The sequence below is a fragment of the Manduca sexta genome, chromosome 17 (genome assembly GCF_014839805.1).
Source record: "Manduca sexta isolate Smith_Timp_Sample1 chromosome 17, JHU_Msex_v1.0, whole genome shotgun sequence".
Lineage (NCBI taxonomy): Eukaryota > Metazoa > Arthropoda > Insecta > Lepidoptera > Sphingidae > Manduca > Manduca sexta.
This window is the reverse complement of record NC_051131.1, coordinates 9766362-9788860: the sequence shown is the minus strand read 5'-3', so window position 1 is coordinate 9788860 and position 22499 is coordinate 9766362. Positions and strand designations below refer to the sequence as shown.

General features: G+C 35.3%; 1 protein-coding gene across 5 annotated transcripts in view; it reads right to left on the bottom strand.

Moving 5' to 3' along the window:
- LOC115448475 (RNA-binding protein Musashi homolog Rbp6) overlaps nucleotides 1-22499 on the bottom strand; it is a 476181-nt gene that overhangs the window by 35502 nt on the left and 418180 nt on the right. The gene's annotated exons all lie outside the window — the stretch shown is intronic.

Sequence of the window (22499 nt, the reverse complement as noted above, 5' to 3'; positions counted from 1 at the left end):
AAACACAACCCAAAACTGACATTAAGACCGATAAGTTTTTGAATTTAGGCCGCTCTAACTTATCGCGAGTTTAAATTCTCATCGCTTGATATCCTTTTAATTAAAGTCAATTGAAGTGAAGTTATTATCAAAAGGCGCGTCAATCAACTTTCGACAACACCTACAAAGTATTTTAGCCGTGCCACAGTTTTATGTTCAACAATTTAATACAATTTGGGACTTGTAGCGGCCAAACAATCCCTTAGTCTAAACGTTCTAAGCCATTCTCTCGTCCATTGCGTCGTCTAACTTCGCCGATATGTTCGACAACACAAAAGACCGTTCGGTTCGCCCTCGAATCATGAATTACAAATTGCAATTTTGAGTTTCACGTTTCGCATTTACTCGATACGCTGCAACTGAATTCGCGCATTTAGATTCGATTTCGAATCACGTAATGATGTCACCAAGTTCGCGGTTTAAGTGGCAAACAAAACAAGGCGATGAGCAGGCGTGTTTCTGCCTGTTAACGATTAAGAAACACACGTGACGTGTCGCGTCCACCCACGGCGACAAATAGCATTAGTGAGCCGCTGTTCAAACAGTTCGCGCTGTCACGATTATTCTGACACGCACGTACGCCGTCAGATCCGCCTCGCTGTCGCATACTGAAATTTTGAACCCGCGACTTCCGCGTTCATGTATGACGGTTACAAGTGTTGGGACACTTCTCCGTAATACAAGATCAATTTGTGACAATATTTTAGTCCATAATATTTATGACGCTTGGAAAATAAACATTGCAAAACTACGATTTCAACTGTTACTATGAATAGTTTAGTCGGTTGTTTTTCTTTGTTTAAACGGTACACGTGGCCGGTTCCATGTAATCTGGCGTTGGGGCTCTTCGTTAATTTGGTTCATCACCTTTCACGACTCCTTTGGCCTAAACAAACAGCATGATCCTTTCGCCAAAACTAGGGCGAATGTAGTATTTTACGCGTGGCTGGTGGCTTAAGTTAGGAATCGAGGAGATAGTAAACCCTCTGTTTAGTTGAGTTCTCTGGACGACCGTATTTTATTTACGTACTATGAGGTCGAGAGGGAATGTCAACTAAATCGTTTCAAAGTTATTTCCTCGTTACATATTTTTTAAGGCGGGTTGTTTCGACTACAAGGAATCTTGAACATTTTACTACAACATATTTTTCATAAATATCGATATTAAATTATATTGTACAATAAAATGTGTTGTAAAGATTAATTTGATGAGTTTTGTATAGCGTTGTTTTAGTAACATTATAATGAGTTTGTATTGTGTACATAGTGTGCCCTGTCGGGTATAGCTGATTGCCCTTTTATGCGGGTTTCTAAACCGAATAAAATAAGAGTGAGCAAAAGTAAGCAACATTGGCTGTCGAGTGAAGTTATCTGCGGGCGAAAGCCTGAGCAAATATGAAATCCGACCGCTGAATTAAGATAAATCGACTTCGCCGATACGAATTAATGCTTAAATAAATCGACTAGCCAGCCCTGTGCGTAGTGCCGACTGCGTACGTGTGTATAGCCGAACAAATAGACAACGGCGAAAGTAGAAAATGAAATGTTAAGAGAAAAGAGAGAAATAGCATTGTCACTGACCACGTAAAAAGTTTTGGGTTTCGTGCTGCCTTTGTGTGCTCGCTCTAGATAAATGGGGTATTTTCGTGAAATTCGTCCGCGTCACTTCTCGTAACAATGGAGAAGATAAATAATCTCTGCGTAAGAAAAGGATTCCGTAAACATAATTATTTGAACTCGCAATTGTAGCTGTGAAACGCTAATGAAAGTTCCCCAGGGCTGCTCGAATTAACTTTATTTTTCCCGACTTCAATTACCTTTATTTTTTAAAAGAATACTTTAATTAAATCTGAAGGCTTACGGGCACTGCGTTCGGAAGCTCAGGTGCTTTGACAAATTAAACTTGCATCGCGACCAGTAATTTCGCGCTGCTGGCGAATAAAAAGCAAGCGTTTAACAATTATTTTAATGTACTAAATTGTTAAACATTACGTGACAATGCGACCATTAAAATATATTTAAAAGCGTGATAAAATTTCGCATCTCGGACTTCATTAAAGCACACGTAGCGGGAGGGCGATAGTAGAAAGTAGGTTTATTTTTACATCAACTACTGGAAGAGTAAACGCTTGCGAACCTTAAAAGCTTTCACACCTGTGTAAATCCCGCCCAATTTTTATTAATTCCCTTCGAGTTCGCACCTGCGATAGCGACGCTCGTTATTTTAATATAAGAAGCGAGAGGTTGAAGCAAAGATTATGAATGTGTCTCCCGATATCGGATATCTCGACACATCTGTCGGGCGGCACGTGGAGCTGACAGTGGGCGGCGTTCACTCCCTCCTGCCCGCCGTCTCGCGTCCCTCACACCTCCCGAATTGAGGCCATAGGCAGTATAATCTGCCTCGGCACTGTATGAAACACCGGCCGGTGGCGTTTATGGCGCTATAATAACCGTATAAAACGCGACTTATTGTAGGCGTCGATAACTGACGTTATACGACCTTAGGCCTCCACTTTGCGTCGCGCCGACGTAGCGGGTTGTACCAATTTTTTTTTATGTAACACCTTAGTATTTGCGGCTATAAAAGAATCTATTGCAAGTCGGGTTGAGGCTCGTAGTCAAAAATTGGGCAGCGCTGTCTTTCTTATTCACTGAACACGTGTTATGACCTGTGTAAAAACTGAATAAATGTTATCAGTGTTAGATTATATATTCGTCGGATAACGTAGAAAGTACTCGCGAGACGTAAACATGGAATTATTATAACCGAAACTTAGTAAATTACTTTCCTAAATGTTCTTAGGTTAAGCGTGCCACATAAAAATTGTCGTATCTACTCTCATTACGAAATATGATAGGCGGAATTTATGACCAAAATTTCTTTGAAGGCATGTTGATCATTAAGAGTTTTCCCTTTAATGAAAATAAATATTTATCAAGACAGGGCGGCAACCTGGAGCTCGAATCGGCTCACGCGCCAACTTAATTCACTCGATTCCCATCATTGGGTTCGCCTAATAATGTTAAGGGCGTGTCCAAATAAAATATATTTTATTACTGTAACGCTATAAGATTGTATAAAATGTACGAATACCGTCATTAGTCAAAGTCGGTGGACAATGTCTGTACGAAACATCGAGAGCCGCTATAATAGAGTTAACGGGTTCCATCGTGTCAATTTTGTCGTTGTTTTGCTACAAATAAAAGTAATTCTCCATGTTGGCGGTAACTAGCAAGTTTTCATTAGGAGCAAGCTCAACAAGCACTCAAATGATCAGCTCCGAGTTGCCACTGGACGCGCTCCGACGTCCAAACTTTTGTTATTGTTTCGCTTCATTATTGTAATACGAAATACGCGGCACAATAATTAAGAGATACTCGGGAATCGTACCTTTTGACGTAATAGTTGGCCCAAACTTTTATCAACGAGTTGTCAACGTGACAGATCGCTCGCAACGTTAATAATTGCTGGCCTGTTTCCACTGAATAATAAGTTAATCGCGTTATTTACTATTGCGAAATACATGGTTATAATAAAAATAAATTAGAGTTGCCGCCCGAATGTCGTTGCGATCAATGCTTATTAGAAACCTATTAGTCGAACATTTGTTTCAGTGAGGGAGGGCTTCGTAAGTACGTCCTTATAAAAATTTCATTCCGATAGTTCTTAGGTCGATATGAAGGCGGCGGACCACCGCTGCGACCTCGGCAACTAACCGATCGCTGCCGAACTATTGCCAATAGGTTTTTTAGGCTTGTGTTCAATTAATCACACGAAGGAAAATATCGTGACCTACCGACGGCCATGCAGTGGAATAATTACTGCGTAACTACACGAAGGGTGATTAAAAGAACTCCGTGTGTAGATACTCAATTACCCACAAGCTCACAACATACTACGACATAGAAAATTCGGTTCAATAAAATTTATATTAAACTTTGTGCTGCAAGCGGTGTTCTATCGATAAAATAATATTCCGCGTTTATTTATTCCCGCCGCGCGAGTACTAGTATGTAGGTAAAAGCAACAACAATAAATTTCACAAAGATACACTAATCTTTCCAGAATGCAAACAGTGTATCGAAATAGCTGCACAGAATATTGGCCATTTCATGCCAAGACAAATAAGTGTGCAGATTCTAATGCATTCGGAGTAAGGTGCTGAATCTAAACGTAAACTTTCGGCAAGTTGAGTGAAAGGCGCATAAAAGCCGGAAAGAATTGGCTCCTCTTCATTTTCTCTATTGTTAAATTGAATGGGGCACGAACTATCAACTTTCTCGGCGGGTTGATTGTGTGGAGACACCCTTATTGTCTACGTTCAGGTAAGTAAAAAAGAAACACAGCTTCCACGTTACTTTTTGCGTCAAGATGTTCCAACTTTGGAAATCCTGAAGTTTGTGCAACTTGTTTTATTGCTTCGAAAACATTTCCAAGCGTTTAACACGAGTGGAATTTTGGAACTGTTTCCTTTCGGTTCAGTCATCTTTTCAAGACGTTTTACAAATGTGCTTATAAGAGCTTATCCGCCGTGAAGGGTGTTACGACGCGGGTGCGTTCACTTAACGTATTTACCGGGAAAATTCCCAGGAAACTTATCAAAAGTCGTGAGAGGAAATTATGCCATAAATCAAACACATCGGATTTTTAGAGCGGTCCGTTATTCGAGAAATGTTTGGCAGAGTGGCCATGCGGCCACAACCGGCAGGACAATTTATCAAGGGCGAAGCTACCCTCATCCAATCGGTTGATAGCAATGCCATAAATATTTACTTTAATAAGATTCCGTCCTTTCTATTCGTGTGTGTTGTTTTACGACACTGTTTGGCCCGTGATGGTGACCTGCCTGCGAAGTATCGGGTCGCGAACGCATTGTTTTTTACTGTCCAAATTTGTAGCGAAGTATCCGCCGAAATTCCCTAAAGTAATAGCCTGTAAAACTGGAACGGTTTGCGACAATTGATTGATTTGTCCCGTGTATTATAGTAATATAAATAGTTTACTTAAACTTATTTTTTTTATAATGTTTCTGTTTCTAAGTACCTGCGACATACTTTGCGTAGCGTTTTGTATATTGAGTGAGATTTTAGGAGGCCAAAACACTATCTTCCACAATCCTCATTTTTTTAAGGACGGAATGATGACTTATTTCGCGGTGACTCAATTGCTTGATTGTTTGCTGTAAGTTATATATTATATAATTTTATTTGAAGTAAATTTACGATTATTCGTCGCTATAATTATCAGTAATTGTAAAGGTTTTGTTAAACTATTTCATATCATGACCGATAGGTCACTTACACAATATAACATCTTTAAAGAAAAAATTATGTTCCGTAATTTTTCATAAAAATCCATCAACTTCATAAATTCAATGTTGTTAGTGTGAAAAAATGACGTGAAACATTCTTGAGTTCGTCGTTTGTTGCGCGTAATGAAGCAATAAGAATTTGATATGGCCACCACTAAACCCGAATTTGGGATTTATAGCTCATAATAATGTAATTGAACACTGTTAAAATGGCAGCCATTTTTTTCTAGGAACACCGGCAATGTGTTTTTATGATGGCCAGGTAGAGACATAATAAAAGTATATCAATATACGACACGTAAATTTAATAGCCTATCAGCGTTTCATGTTTATGTTTTTAATTTTTTAAGAATATTGGTTGTTCTTTTGATACGAATTTAATTGTGTTTTTCGATAAGGAAATTGTCCAGTCTTTTTCATAGTATGTATTGTGTATTTTTAACACTGTAATTTGCTATTATGATAAATATGGGCTTAAGAAATGTTTTAGGTAAACGTTGTATCCGACAAGTCATATCTCACAATGTTTCTTTATCTATGTGGTTGTAGCGGTCATAAGATCACAGCATGTGACAGGCATAATATAGAAATGGAGACGTGCCCGGGACGCGCGGGGCGGGATTTGCGGGATCACCGGACTCAAGACGGGAATAGTCCTGTCGGAGTTACTGCGGTATTTGTATAATGAAATGCATGTAAACAATGAGTTATTGATTAATTAAATGAAATTATTAATGAAGGATTATAAAGATATTAATCGCAAATAAATTAAATCCATTGTTCGCAATGATGGTATTGAATTATGTACACACACACATCACGCCTTTATCCGAAGTGGCTGATATTGAGGAGTAAGGTCCAATAATACTTTGCCAGACCTGGGAAATGCGAAAGCGGAACCCCACAGCCGTGTCGTACTACACACGCAATATAATTTTACCACTGAAGCAGTCAGACATTAAATTATGTCTTGATTAATATGTAATGTACTAAGCAGTATAAATATAATTATTAGAAATTCAGAAAGTTGATAGATACCCGTGCCCACAAGTAAAAATACAATGTCTCATTTATAGGTAAAAGAAAGAAATAATTGCGCGGCAACGTAATGTAGAGTGCATGATTCCGATAATATCCTTTTAATTGAGAATAGACGTGGATCGGGAGGGCGGGTGTGGGCGGGCGGTGTCAACATTGGGATGCTAGAAACGAAGTGCGGACCTGCGCAGATTGAGAATGAGCAGGCAGCTCGCACGTACGCCGCGGCTCACTTGTTTCGAAGACCAAATCGCGTAAACCAAACATGTACTATTGCATCCGTAATACAAAACTTTGTACTTAAAAAACGAGTCATCTTAAAAAAGTTGTGTTGTTTGGGGGTCGTTTCGAGCTGTCGTTGGTTGAGTTCTCGAGTGACCCCGGACGGGCACGGATCCCGGGCTTATTGCGGTACCACGCTTGTTTGCTCAGCACTACTGAATTGTTTCCACTTTGATTTCGGCAATATAGTTGGCTTCCACAATACTGGCTTCTGTTGCCGTTATTTAGTTGGAAAATTCTGATGTGATATGAGTTCTGATGTTACGGCTCGTATTAAAGAGGATAAGTTCATTAATTATGTTTCGCTTTGTAGTTGCAAACTGCAAATTGGCATATTTAATGTATTTCAAAATTCAACTTATGTAAATATGAAAATAGAATTTTATTTAAGCAAACCATGAGTAACATTAATAAGATTTTGGACATCGACCTAAATTGAAGTGAATGCTACTTAGTTACCATTAGTCAATCCATACGTTTAAAGTGATACGATGAGTAAATCTAGCGCATATTTTCGCACCATTATTATATAATTTAATTAAAATGTCTGCTCAGACGTAATATATTGGCTTGAAATAAAAACACAATATTGTTGTCATATTTTCTTAGTAGAGTAGAAATAGGGATTATAATGCAACCGCCCCTAGAAGGAATATGACGCACGACCTACTAGCTACATCAATAGATAAAATTCAAAAGAATATAACCATCAAACAAAACCACGAAAAAGAAACAAAATTGTGTTGTGGTCCAAGTCAGTAAATCTCGTAATAAAAGCGTCCACTCAACATCGCAATTCACGGCATTTCTTCAAGTGCCCAGTGGATAGCAGCCGGGCTAACAAACCAATGTTTGTCTCTTTCTCATCTAGCGCGTTTTCTATTCGCTGTCTCTTTTTAAACCGGCACCGCGTTTGTCCATGTCAGCATGGACTTAGTCTAAACGATGCAGTTTCTTGTTATCTCAAAGCTGGATTATTAAGGTTTCGCTTGCTTCCACACAAACGTTATGAACAGTGTGGCTACATCTAATAGAAATCTTAAACTTAGTGATACGATGTTTTGACTCATTTAGATACCTTCATAGCAATATTTGTTTTATAAATGATTTAAATTGTTTAGTGCTCCGAATATAAAACATATCTTTAGTAAGCGCGTTCATTGAAGAGATGTTAATTAAATTACGTGAAATTAACCCTTATAATGACGCTCATAGTTACACCCACATAAGGGTCTTTTTAGCGTGGGCCGTATGAATACACATCAGCACAAATATCAGGGGATGTGGACAAACACCTGTATTCAAATAACTGCGGATACAGAAATCGTCCAAATATTATAAATAGCTGCTAATTTAGATCGTGTTGAACAGAATTCTCTGATTGTGTGATTTTATCTCTGATTCTTCCCTTAAGGTTTCAAATGCAAATTCCCATAATCGCAAAAATACCTTTATCATTTTAATGACCAATTACCATCAGGTGACCAACTTGCGCGTTCTTTCTATAGTCATCTGAACAATTTAGATATCTGAATAATTTTTATTTAGGTCAACAAGTTTCACTATTCACAGCGTTTGCATGATCGGACATATACAAAAGTATACATCGAACAATTGTCCAAGTCCATTCCAGGAAGGTAAGGACAAAGGCGAAATGCAGTTTAGAATTTTTCTTTAATTGAGTCGATTCGCACGAGTAGGCAGCAAAGGACCAGTGGCTTTTCAAGTCTATCGCAAAGCTTCATCTGTTTGATTGTTCGCACATAAGGGTTTGCGCACACAGAGCACCTGTTACGAGTGCCGAGCAATAAGTGCTGGACGTATTTGCGTTGTGCGATTACGCGCCGAGCATCGAGTATAGCCGACGCTTTATTTTTTGTGGATTACGCGTTAATTAAATTTATTTGTAAAAAGATTAAAGCTATCATTTATTTTAAAATTAGAAGATATAGTAATTTTAGCTATAATTTATTTTAAATTTAGAAGGTAGAGTAATTTTAGATATATTTTATTTTAATTTTTTAAAGATAGATTTATAACAAAATATATTTGAGTTCTTAGAGTTGATTTTTGTGCAACAGTGCTTTCACGTCGCATCAATGTTTTATGTTTCCGCCATAGAAATATTTTTCATTGACGAATAACACAATTTAATCCACTTACATCGTATCAAACGTTACATTTAAACCCTTGCTGAAAGTGAAATAAAACAAATGTCCCATGCCATAAATCTTTCTAACATCAAAACATAAAATGTTACGCAAGCGGGCCGCGGCGCTGTTTCATAAAATTCTAGTTGAACACGTTTCTAAGCCTTTAAAAGATAGATTTCAATGGAATAACAAGTAACAACACGGCACAATACCCCGGCGTCTCTTTCTGGGTTTATTGTTCGAACATCTGTTGGGATATGCAAACTCCGAATCGTAAAACAACTGTTTCGGGCCGCGATTACTCGACGCAGTTAACTCTCTCTTACACTCATCTTTATTGAACGACCTACCTGTAAATTTGTAATCTGATGGCCCCGTAACGGCTTTGATTAGACGCTTTATGGGCTTTTAGTAGACCATGAATCGGTTTCCAGGAAGTTTTTCACGATTACCATGACAGTTACGGCGATATACTCGTATGAAGCGACATAAGGTGGGCTGTTCTGTTTACCATCATCACATTGAAGGGTTGCGATGAAAAACAGGGGTTACCTCCTACCAAAATATATATGTATATATTAAAAAAGTCTCTCCGATATGAAATGTTCGTTAAAGGGTCTAATTAAAAGGCACGGCTTCCTATAAAGACGTTTCCAAAATCATTGTCCTATTTTAAAATATCTCATGACAATGTGTCTTTTATAAATAATGATATGAATATTCAACCAAAACTATTTTAATACATTCCAAAATATTACCAGTACATAAAAAATATCTTTAATCCGCGCGATGCTTTATGCAAAATATGCTTATAATAAAATCGTACTGGCCGGTGAAAATAATAAAGCCAAAACTTCTATCGCATTTAAAACGGTATTTCATTTAAAAATGGAATCCTCTTTCACATTTAAATTTGAAAAGTTGTCCGGGAACGTCCGAGCGGAGTCGGTAAAAGGGTATTACTTATGAATCAATAGTTAATGAGTATCAATGGGAGGCTTTTGAAACTCGCAGCCTCTGTGTGCATTCTCGGCGCATCATTAATATTGAAAGTTACTCGCCCGGCCATTGTCTCTCGAGTGGCCGCCTCTTTGTATATTACGCGTCGACGACTGTACGGAAACGAACTACTCATTTCCTTTAGTCAAAAGTTTTCCTTGAGAAAAATCTTAGTCTCGATACTTTTGTTGATGACTGTCTTTACTTTTCATATTTTTAATTTCTCGTCTATACGTAGACGGCATTTTAGTTTTACGAGACAGTTTAACATAAACCGCTTTATTGTTGGCGAATAATAGGAAATGGTAATTTTAAAGTATTATCTTAGCTCTAACTATACTATTCGTAGTTTCTTGAAAGTTAAATAAGTAAATAAGACTTATCTTAAGACCGGTACAATAGCGCTCTGAGGTCCTGGGTTCGAATCCCGGGTCGGGCAAAGTGATATTTGGGTTTTTCTGCTCAGTATCAGCCCGGAGTCTGGAATTTGTGCCCGATATGGCGATAGGCTCGCCCCCTATCACATCATGGGACGGAACATACTTGGCGAAAAGTGGGTGCCCTAGTTGCGCCTCTGCATACCCCTTCGGGGATAAAATGCGTGATGTTATGTTATGTATTTTAAGACCGAAAATAAAAACGCTTGTATAGGATCATATTGTGAATTTGTATATCTAATTAAGGGCAGATGTCATCAAATGTAAATATTAATTAATAATTGCCCCAACACATCTTAATTGCTTATTATCATACGAAACGTAGGCACAGGAAACAAACGTCACAACCACTTAATATAATGTAGTTATATTGAAGATGAAATTACGCGGTATCACGCCATTTGGTTTCGGTTACATGTGAACTTTATACTCAATATACACACTAATGGATATGTTTGCGTGAGCGAAGATAATTCAATAATTACATAAATGCATTGCGGCGTGTTCCACACGCGCGTGTAAAGCCGCTTGAAATTGAAATGTAGAGAGATAGAGATGCACGAGGCACGTCTGGATCCGATCAAATGCAAGCAGACTATGCATCTAGTTTTCCTACCGTTCTAATACTTTGAATCTTCTTTAAAACCTTAGTTTTCATAAACCCCAATCAGATTACGTTTCGGAGCCATATTGCCTACCCGAAGCTATCTGGGTCGGTGAATCAAACGAAACAAAATATAAAAATCCGCTATTTCATAAAAAAAAAGAATAAACATCCGAGCCTGAATAAAGTTGGTCCCTTCGACAATTTTTTCCATAAAACTATTTTAATTAAAGCCGTTCGAATGGAAGGAGTTTATAGAGGGACAAATCGGGCGGACGATAGATCGGGAATGTTCAATTTCGGCTTCTCCGTTCTCGGAGACTTGTAATCGTTGCGGCCATTAACGTTTACGATAATGACTCGGTTAGAAATGATGTGGCTGGTTATCATATCATCGGATATGGCGACAGCAGCGGAGACTGCGCCTAATCTATGTTGATGGAGGACTATGTTCTAGCTTTAAAACATAATATACATTTCGAGATAATTAATTTGCGGCTTAGTTAATTAGGCTAAATTGATCTTATACTTCAGTAATAATGAATACGTTGACATTGCTTTATAAATTATGAAAAATGAAATATATTATGGTTAATAAATTAATGTCGATAATATAAAAATAAATGCTTTTTGAAAGTTGACAGTTTTGAATCGAATAAAATATATCATATTTATGATTTATCATGATACGTGTTAAGTCTCGGTTTACACTAGAAAATATAAATGTAGAGGTGTCGTAACGCTGTCGGTGATATATTGTACGAACGCTTTTGTTGCAGTTTGAATCCCAGTTAGGTAAATACTGTATTTAACTTCTAAAAATTGTTTTATATGTAGTTCTGGAACGGTCTATAATCTAAATTTTTTTTATATGTTGTTCTGGAATATTCTATAACACTTTAAAATATGTATTAAAATTCAATTTTCTTAATTATACAATAATAGGCTATTGCGATTAAAATTAATCGTTAACTTGAATTGCAAAACAAACGCAAGATTGTTTTACTCAGCACTCCAATATATGCAGTTGTTAATACCCATAATGTCCAAATAAAAAAGAAACAGTATTTCTAAAATGTTTGGTAGTACTTTGGGTGTAGTCGTACGTGTTCATTCTAGAAAGAACTTCCTTCAACGATGTTTCCTCTGCGCTATGACTTGTCCTTCAAATGAGGTTAAAAAAAATATTGTACGCAATGGCATAGCTATGGCTCTCGAATTGCTGACGTCACAACGGTAACCATTTTCCATCAGGTTGTTATTAACCCGTCTGCCTTCGAAGGCAATAAAAAATTGCACTAAATAGAGCGATGGCACAGAGACGAAATCTCACACAAAAGAGTCTACTAAAATCTAGACAAGTATCTACACTGCCTAGCCATCCAAAAGGATAAAAGATGCCACGCCTGTTTACAGCTGCAACCTGTTTTCTAGGCAAAGACGAGTACGATCTTCTGATTTTTTTTCAAAACCTTGATAGCGAGGCACGCCTTGTGTGCACTTTGGTAAAGACGAACTCACGGTGAGTAGGTACAGTGTCAACACATCTTTAAATGAGGCTTAGGCTGCGTCTACATTATACCGTTTGGCGATTCTCCTTAATTCTCAACAGATAACTCATTTAAATAACACAAAGAAAAGACAAACTTAATTAGATAACAAAGTAACAAACTGCGTAAAATTGAAATTAATGAGTCATAATTAAAAACCGAATATAAACTCAGGTCATTTCTTGCGCTAATTACATCAATTTATTTTGTCTCGGTAAATTATATATTAAATATTTTTATGAAAAGAATTATATTATTTTTGAGATAATTTACGAGATTTTTTTAAGTGTGTTTATAAAGAATGTTCCAAATTCTTATATTTATTTTACAAAGCGTTATTAATCATTCATAGTATAATAAATAACATGTCATAATAACATAAAAATACATATTACAAAGTTTATTAATATATGGAAATTGCTGACTACTTTTAATGTTGCATATTATTCATTACATAAAAAACATTAAGTTAAAAGATATCGTATTTAAAACTACGCAGAAACATTTAACATTTATAATGTTTTAATCAACATTATATATTACAGTAAAGTAGCACATAATATTTAATATTAAAACATTTTATTCTCTCCATATCAAGCGAGCTATACATTAGAAAGAGTAAACGTAGCCGTAAATATTTATCGACATTTTTAAGTGCATCATATCTCTGTCCGCTTTCTTATGCAATGCGGTCATAACTTTACCTAGCCTCTTACCTCCCTGAGGCACACCATCCCCCATAATGATGCATCTCGGGAGATGCTCTATACGGCCGCCTTTACAGATTTTAACTACGATGTGGCTTTTCTTTTACGCGTGGTCACGCACACATTCTCTCAATTTTTTTCCTCAAGTACGCAAACAATATAAAAGACAAAAAATGGCCCGTTCCGCAATAAATAATAAGAATAGGTTTTGAGAGGTTTTATCCCCGGTTTTTTGAACGAAAAACATTTCAAGATATTTTGTTGTCTAAAACTGACACATCAGCGACATTAAAGGATATGCCCGTAAATCTTGGCGCTTGGAAAATAAACGTAAAAGCAAGTACAAATTATCCGGGAGACCTAGATTGGGGTATCAAAGCCCTCTTACCTGAATTTCCAGAACTAATATTTTAGGTAAGAAAAGAAAATGGAAGATTCAAGACAATTTGTAATCATAACAATAGATATACTAAGTAATTATAACTATAAATGTCTGATAAAAATATACTTCAAAGAGACTCAGACGTATTCACAGTAATAAATAATTCTATTGGTACAATAAGGCGGTCGTTAAGTTGTTATATTTGTCACGCAAAGTATAAATGTACTATGTATTAAACTAGTGTGTAATCAACCTAATATTGTCATAAAATACATTTCAAATGAATAATGTAACAGCACGTCACAAATAATGTGAAAATTAAATGACAATTTAATTTTGGTTAAGTGAAGTTTGTGATATATTGTTAACGATTCATTTTATTCCATCAAAGGATTTATGCTTTCAAGATTTATTATGTCACTCGTGACTCGTATTATATTTACTTTTTATTATTAATAGTATTTGTTTGTTGACTATATAAAAACGTGAAAATTAGGAGCATTCTGTTTGTTAAAAATCATTTCAATATACTCTAAGTATATATCTATAAGGTCACGTTTAAAACGCTATAAAAATATTATCTATACTGATTGAAGTATATTAATTATATATAAAGACCTTATAAGTATTAAGCAACATTTGTTATCACCTACAAATTGAATCGAACCAAATTTGTGAGTATACAGATAAATTTTGCTATGACTTTTTAAATTCTATTTAGAATTAATGTAATATGAATAACATTATGCACAATTGATACAATAAATATAGAAAAAAATATTATCAATGCGTGTCAAAATTAGCTTTAATTTAATTTTTAACACTTAAATAAACTTGTTTCGATATTAACCTTGACGCGTCTAAATAAACACTTCTGTGCCATTTAATTAGTTGGTGTTGGTGAAAATTTATTACAAAGTGTAATGTCACGCTACGGCTGTACATTACTCGGTATCTGGAGTGAAATTTGTTTTGCTTTATTTTTACACATTATTCCACATTGCAGTGTTCCTTAGTGGGGTGACTTTATACTCCCTGCTTGATCGTTGGGTTTAATGAAGTCTCGTGCGTCCAGGCTGCGCCACACTTCTATCCGCATGATGCTTGTCACCGTGAGTGCTTAGACTTAATAATGCGATACTGCAAATTACTACTTAATGCGACGTATTTTAAGGCTATAATAGCTCGGCGCGAATTCAGCGAAACGTATCGTGTGTGTGTGTGTTGGCAAGTTTGTAGTTGTTGTGCCTATTATGCGTGTATTTATATATATTATATTCATGTTATTGTTATATCTCGTATGTAATTATTTATCATGAGTGTAGCTTAATACTCAATATTATAAAATAAATAAGCCCTTCCCGAATTCTCATATAACACATACTTTTTACAATTACAATGAACGGGTCGCGTTAATCTATAAAAAATAATATATAATCATAACGTGGCAAGTTGGCAAGGAAACCAGTGAACATATGCATCAACAATTATTATAATAATATTACATTCTTATACTGAACGTCGAAATTAAAGTATGCATTGAATTACTACCTGTGACGTCACCACCGTTTAATCATTACAAAATTACGGGTGTTTTAATTATAAAATGAAATTAATGACTACTTCAATAAAAGGAAAAAGTCCTTTGGATGTGGCAATAACAGACCGAACTCTTTTAATAATAAATACGAATTAATAATTCTGATACGATAAATACGCGTTTAAATGTAAAATATGTATGTTATGGACATGGCATTTCGAAATAAATTATTAATATGAGTTACGTTATAAAGAAGTCTTAATAATTGATTAATTGAAGCTATTAATTGTGGTAACGGCGACGTATATCGGCATTTGATAATATTATTTATGGCTGGTATGATTGCTATTTTAATACTGGACATAATATTTAAAAAGGCTAGGTTTGATACAGAAAAAGATTGCGTATGGGCGTTGGCTGTATTGGTAATTTGGTACTGTTATTTATATTATGCAAGGTTATTAGTTACAGTTGTATATAAATGATAATATTAATCTTACTTATAACTGCAAAAGTTTTAGAAAATATTAGTATGTTTGTTATAAGTACACATAATAACAATTTTGGAATTTTGGATTTGGATAAAATTTACACACGGGTACACCATGTACTAGATTAACACATAGGCTATTTTATCCCAGTAATTTGTTCCCATGGGAAATAATATGAATTTTAAAATAGATAGCGTTGGCTATTTAGTGGTTTATCGACTTTGTAGCGGGATAGGCTCATCACGTGAGCAAAGTCACTATCGGTTGTTGGTGTAAATAAAAAAAAAGTCGAGCACCTTGTGTCGAGTTTCTTCAAAGAATATTTTTATGGTAATGACACTAAGTTCAAAGTAGCACTAGTTATTTCTAGCTTATAAAAATTCATTATATAACAAGCAGCGTGGTCGGATTGGTCCTTAAAATTGCACGGTTATTGGCGCACAACAGGTATGCAGACCGCTTGCCAGACGGTTTAATAATACACAATGTTCTGAAAGTCCAGTCTTCAGCATTATTGGATGGGGTGTAAATTATGAATGCTTCAAGTGAGAGATAATGTGTTTCCCTTAAATTTCATTGTAGGCATCTTCAAGAATCTGCCTTTCAGTACGCAGATTAAAAATAAAACATTATACGTTTAATATTCGAACAATTCGCGCAATTCAAATATTACGTACATTTCTCCCCAAGAGTTATTCGAGGGCAATATTTTAAATTTTTATTTTAAAGAATGAAAAATATATTGAGATAAAACATTGCTGTTGAAAACATGCGCAGATGCGACGTACCGATCCCTCGCGAGAGAGAAACAAACATCGTAAAAACTCGCGAATATGGCAAACAATTCGCAAAGTTGAGTAGGTAAATGGACATATCTTCAGTTTGAAGAATACTGCGTGCCACATGTGAACCAGATACGTAGAGAGAATTGGCCGATCCACACCGTGAATAACTAACGAAGGAAAAATGAGGCACTCAGTGAACCTTAGAACCGAATTACACGATCTCTCAATAGCTTCCCCAGCGATCAAGTGTTTTATTTTGCATATTATAGGTTCAATAAAATTTTATCGGTATATTTTGGGAAACCTTCCTTATCTCGAAATCTACTTACTTATTGAAAAAGCTTACAAGTTCGTAGGCGCGTGGAATTGGAAATAAGATTTCTTTTGCATACACTCAATTTGCATACTACGTCGTGATATTAAAAGAGTTTAACAATAAATATGGGGGCATTCAATAAAAATGGCATGAAATTTCTTTTGTGATTTTTATAAAAAATATCTTACAAAATTCCATAGCTTTTATTTATTTAATTTATATGATAAGTTACTACTATGACTTGAATGTCTTAAACAAAATCTGTAAAGTAAAAGTCGATAAAAAAAAACTATCATTTGAAAAAGGTAATTCTTATTATTTTGAACTTTATCACTTACCTATGAAAATAATATACTTTAGAAAAAAAATATGCATTAGTCGAGTGGGAAACGCAGTAATTGCAAGCAATTTGCGTAAAACATTACACAAGTAACATACTAATAAAAGTAAAGGCATAGTGTCTGTTTAAATATCCTACATAATCATTAGTGTGAGACTGAAATTCTATAATTTACCATTGTCGTGGAAAACTGAACACCTGTAAGGCTGCAAATGAATTATTTATTGTTATATGGAAAATATTACACTTACATTTTATAAAACAGATTCCCCCGTCGTCTCTGTCTATCCTAATCCGATAAACATGAAAACTACCAAACGGATTTCGATAAAATTTGGTACGGAGACAGATTGAGATATGAGATAATTTTATCCCCGAAAAACTCTTTGACGCAGGCAAAGTCGCCGGCAAAAGCTATATTATATAATTATGTTCATGTTGTAATTGAAATATAGTAATAGAGCATTTTAGTTTTAGAATTATAATTTAAGCCCTAATTACAAGTGATAGATGAAAAGAAACGACTTACCAAGTCGCCTATGAAGCATGTAAATAATAACATTCCAAACGATTCTCAGATCTAAATCCATACTTCAAGACATAATACGTGAGTTATAGTTACTCTACGGCGAACTTATCATCTCACGAAACTTTCATTCAAAACAAACATTTCTGTCAAAGAATAAATCCGTGGATCATGATGTTCAGTAACTTCATCTTAATCGAAAACAATCAAACAAGTTTCTATTCCCACAATTTAATATTAAAGAATATAATTTACAAAAATCTAGATTGTTCGTCTTAAACAAAGACCAATAAAACACATTGTGAAACCATGATTATCTAGTCGTATTTTAACATCAATTTCATTTAGAAATGTTTGCTATTTGAGTAGCACTAAACTGCCGAAAACTTTTCAACATTTGGCTATGCATCATAAGGAAAGAATATTTATTTACAAGCAGCGAGCTCGTCAGCAAATCCTTAACAGTGCGCGTCTTACAAATTGTCGCCGGCGCGTCGCCCGCGTCGCGCCTGCGGCAACTCTGTTATGAAAACTCCGTGCCACAGGTAAAGAGCGGCGGAGCAAACAATTTGTTCGCCGCTTACACACTGAATAAACATCCTTATCTTGCGTGTACGTGTAACAGATACCTATGACGTGCTTTAGCGGGCTTTGCGCGTACTCGATCTCCAGTTAGGAAACTGAGCTTGTCATTTTTTAAGAGCGTTTCCATAATGCCACTTTATGACGTCGATTTATATTGCGCGTTGTCCTGTCTGTTAGTGGCATCGATGCAACTCTGTGTTTGCTTATATTTATTATGCTACGTTGTTTTGAAAGGATAAGTACGATGAATTTAGTATAAAGTAATAATATTGTGTTAATTGCGGCAATACACACATGTGTTTACCTAATAATAACTAAAATATATAACGATCGAACAATCTTGATCCTTTAATAAATCAGCTGTAACATATTATCTAATCTAAATTATCAAGTGCAGCTGTTGAAATCAATCTATCACGACATTACGCTGAATTAGTAGCACATTGGCAGACAGATGAACGGGCAGCTATGCCATAAGTCCTGCGCACATTGCCCAAAGGACTGCCTAATGACGATCTCCACTCAATTATTACCATGGAGCTGTAAAGCAATTACATTAATTGTCCACTTAATACAAACGGCGTCTACAATAAATATTATGTACGGTTATTGGTAATTCGTGTATTTATGTAAACAATTATTTCACCCTAATTGCTGTTGGGATACCGTTTCACGTTACGCCGCTAATGAACACAATAATGTAATAGATATTTTCTGACCTCCTATAATTATTATGTAGAAATTGCTAACGTTGTTAGAGGGAGAAATGTATCTTTAATATTAGTATGTTTTAAATCTCTCGGAGCATTACCGAAGGGGAATTGTGATTTATTTTTATAATTGTCTGTTTCACAAATATGTGTAAATGTTTTAAATGATCAAATATAAAAGTCAGACTCTAATATATGCTGCTATATAAATTTTAACAAACTAATACATCTACATTAGTTAAAGTCAGAGTCTAGATTATGCTTCCAAATAAATTTTAACAATATGAGTATATCTATTTAAGCTGTTTAATACGATTATAATCAAATTAAATGTACTTGAAGCTTGTGAAACAGACTCTAAAAGAAGTGCAATATCACCTAAAATGTCACTGTAGTTCAATATGATTTAGAATAGCGAATATAAAAAAGTTAGACCCATCCTGTCTATGATAAATAACCGCACCTATCAGTGCAAAAGCACATACAGAAATTGATATAAATATTCCACTAAATATTGTTTTTAAACGATTACACTGTAGTTATTGAATTACGAAAGAATATAAAAAGAAGCGTTATATTATAGACAACAAAATGATTAGGAAATTAAGTCTTCTGCGTCAAACGGAAAAAAAGTAATAAATGTAAATCGTAAATTAAAATAAAATTCAAAAAATCAAAACCAGTTAGCGAACCAATTACAAAATGCCGACGCACAACTTTCAAGTCGGGTTTCAACTGTTTTTTGTTCGACTGTTAGCGATTCAAGGCAATTGCCGATGCATTAGTTATTGCAGTTCAATTATGTAAACGATAAACTGCTGGCTCAATTGTTTTGAGTGTTCGCAAACACTGCATAATAAGCTGATATATTTACTGGTGTTGACTTAACAAAGCCCGATAATTAGAATAATTAAGATTGGACTATATTATGCATTATGTAATGTATGCAGATTTAGAGTGGTTAATTTTGTGATCAATATTAGAAAAATATCTCTGCGAAATACTGTACTTTTTCATTTGCAATATCTTAAATACCTTTCACCGTTATTCCAGACGATTCTACACTTATTTAGCAATATTTTTCGTTTACAAAATAAAGGCTAGATTTGCATATCAGTAAAAAACATAAACATAATAAATTGGTTGCGTGTTCCACACAGATCGGCGCGAGTTTGATCTATTCACACGACGTGATTATATCTAACGTTACAGTGCCGGTGATTTGTTGGAACGTTAATTACTGCTCGGTGTAAATTAATGATGTGGAACGGTTATTTATTTTATCTTTTTTATGGTCATATTAAACGTAGAAAAAAATCTGAATTTTATAGTTTTCCTTTTTTGGCGCGTCGAAATATTTCAGTGCTTACATGTTGAAGAGTCCATACAAATCGATTCTTAGTGATTTTCCTTTTAACGTATTTACGTTTGTCTTAGTTTTTGTTATCAGTTAAATTGGCTGCGATATGTTAACTAAGGTAAATATTTTTGTTTTGAGTTACCTTTTGAAAAATGTTACCATACGCATTGATACTAAATCCGCCAATCATGTGAAACGTAGTTCGTACAAATATCTTGACCAGTCTAATTTGATCGAATTATTCGGTCGGTTTATTTTGGTCAAATAAACCAGTTGTTCTAATTCGGTCCTTTTAATTCAATGATCATTTTATCATTCCGATTAACAATGATCATGATAATTACTACGTAATTTTATTCTGAGTATTGGGAATTAGATGAAACAATCCAACAAATTGGTCCAATATAATTTAATAAAATTTACTAAACAGAAATAATTGAATACGCCAAAATAATATTTTAATTAAATAGTAATCCAGGAATTTGATAACTTAGAACTCTAAACAACGTGGAGGTTCCCCAACTCCGAAATAAGTTTTAATACAAATTCCTTATCAATCAAGTTGGAAAAATAGGTTTGAATTGTTCGCATTCATTGTATTTTAATTTGTTTTGTGATGGTGTTATTAGTATAATGACATTAAAAACTCGAAAGAACTAATAATTTGAACTAGGTTTCTCTATTGTTATTGCATTAAGTCGTACTTTTCACATAACAGCGCTAGACGTCCTAATGTCTTATCACGTTTAACAATCACATTGCATTCCATGTACAATTATTTTTTTCTTGTAAAGAACTAGTACGTAAACCGATCAGTTCATTCCTTTCATTATTCCGTCTCTACCAAGGGCCGATTCAATAATTGCAACTCAAATTCGCTATAAAATGCGATATTAGCCGAGGCGCTGTCAAATTAAAGTCAGCATTTTAATGCGTCGCTATTTAATAATAAGATATAATCACTTTCAAGATATCTCAAGTAATATCTTAAATCATAGTATATCACCGATTTTGATAGCTAAGTTTTATTTATGTAACAGCTGCGATTTATCTCAGATCAAGCTCTTAAATGATAGCTTAAGATGGTTGATTTCATTAAATGTATACTTGCGATCTCCATCTACTGGTGGGAGGTCTCTCATATGTGAGAGACCGCCTGGGTAGGTACATGCCGCAATGTCTATTTCTGCCGCCAAGCAGCAGTGAATAGTCACTGTTATGTTCCAGTTTGAAGGACATTGTAGCCAGTGTAGCTACTAGACATAATGAAACTTAACATCTCATATCTCAGGATGGCGAGCGCATTTGAATACCAAACAATACTTTATAATTCAAGGTGTTGGATGGTGTTTCTTTTTTGGTGGTCATATTGCTTACCATCAGGCGAACGCGAAGCTCGTTCCATCATTCAAAACAATAAAAAAATAAAAGATCCTACTTAAAGGTGAGTTATATTTATTAATACGGCCCCAAATTATGCGAAAGGGGATTTGGTTATAGTTGTGTAGAACACGCGGCTGATAATTGCTAGTGGTCAAGGAAGTAGATAAAATATGTTCACGACATAACGCACGCCTCGATACAGGCACGGCACATCGGTTCCGGACTTTTACGAGCAGGTTAAACACAGTCTATACTTCTGTGGGTCAAATATATCACTGCCATCGTTTCTACAACGTGTAATAACGGATGAGTAAATCAAACCTTATCAATGTGAAGTTATTTTTGTTGCCGGTCCAGTTAGCTATTAAGTAGCAGTTATTAAATGTTTTGGCTTAGTAATCATTTGTGATTGTATCAATTTTAACACTTAAGTTAATGGCTGGACATAAACATTTCAGATTCAACCTAAACTAAGATACTTAAAGTCTCGTGTCAAAATAAACGCGAATACTAAAAGCAATTGTTAAGTTTCTTTACACTAAAGTAAGTTAGAGTAAATTATACGATATCATTTACTTTAATATAAGAAGCCGTCGAGATCTTATGTTTTGCATTTAAATGGCAAATAAAGTGCGTCGGCGTAATGGTTATTTTAACGCACGTCTATTTAAAAGCCTCGTTAAAAGTAGTTATTTCTCGCGGCGTTCGCGGACGGCTAAGACGATCGTATGTGCGCTTATGAAGTTTGCAGCGCTTGATAACTATCCTTAAAGCGGCACCCAGTAGCTGGAATTGCTAAGAAGCACGTTCGTGGCACTCGCAAAGGTTTACGTAAAAACTTCTAATCTCACACCCGAAGCTGAGAAGTTGCACGCAAGCTTTGTAAACATCGGTTTGTTGAATCCATTCGCTACCAACTTTGACACAGTCGCAACCGTGCGCGGTCTCTTCACAGCG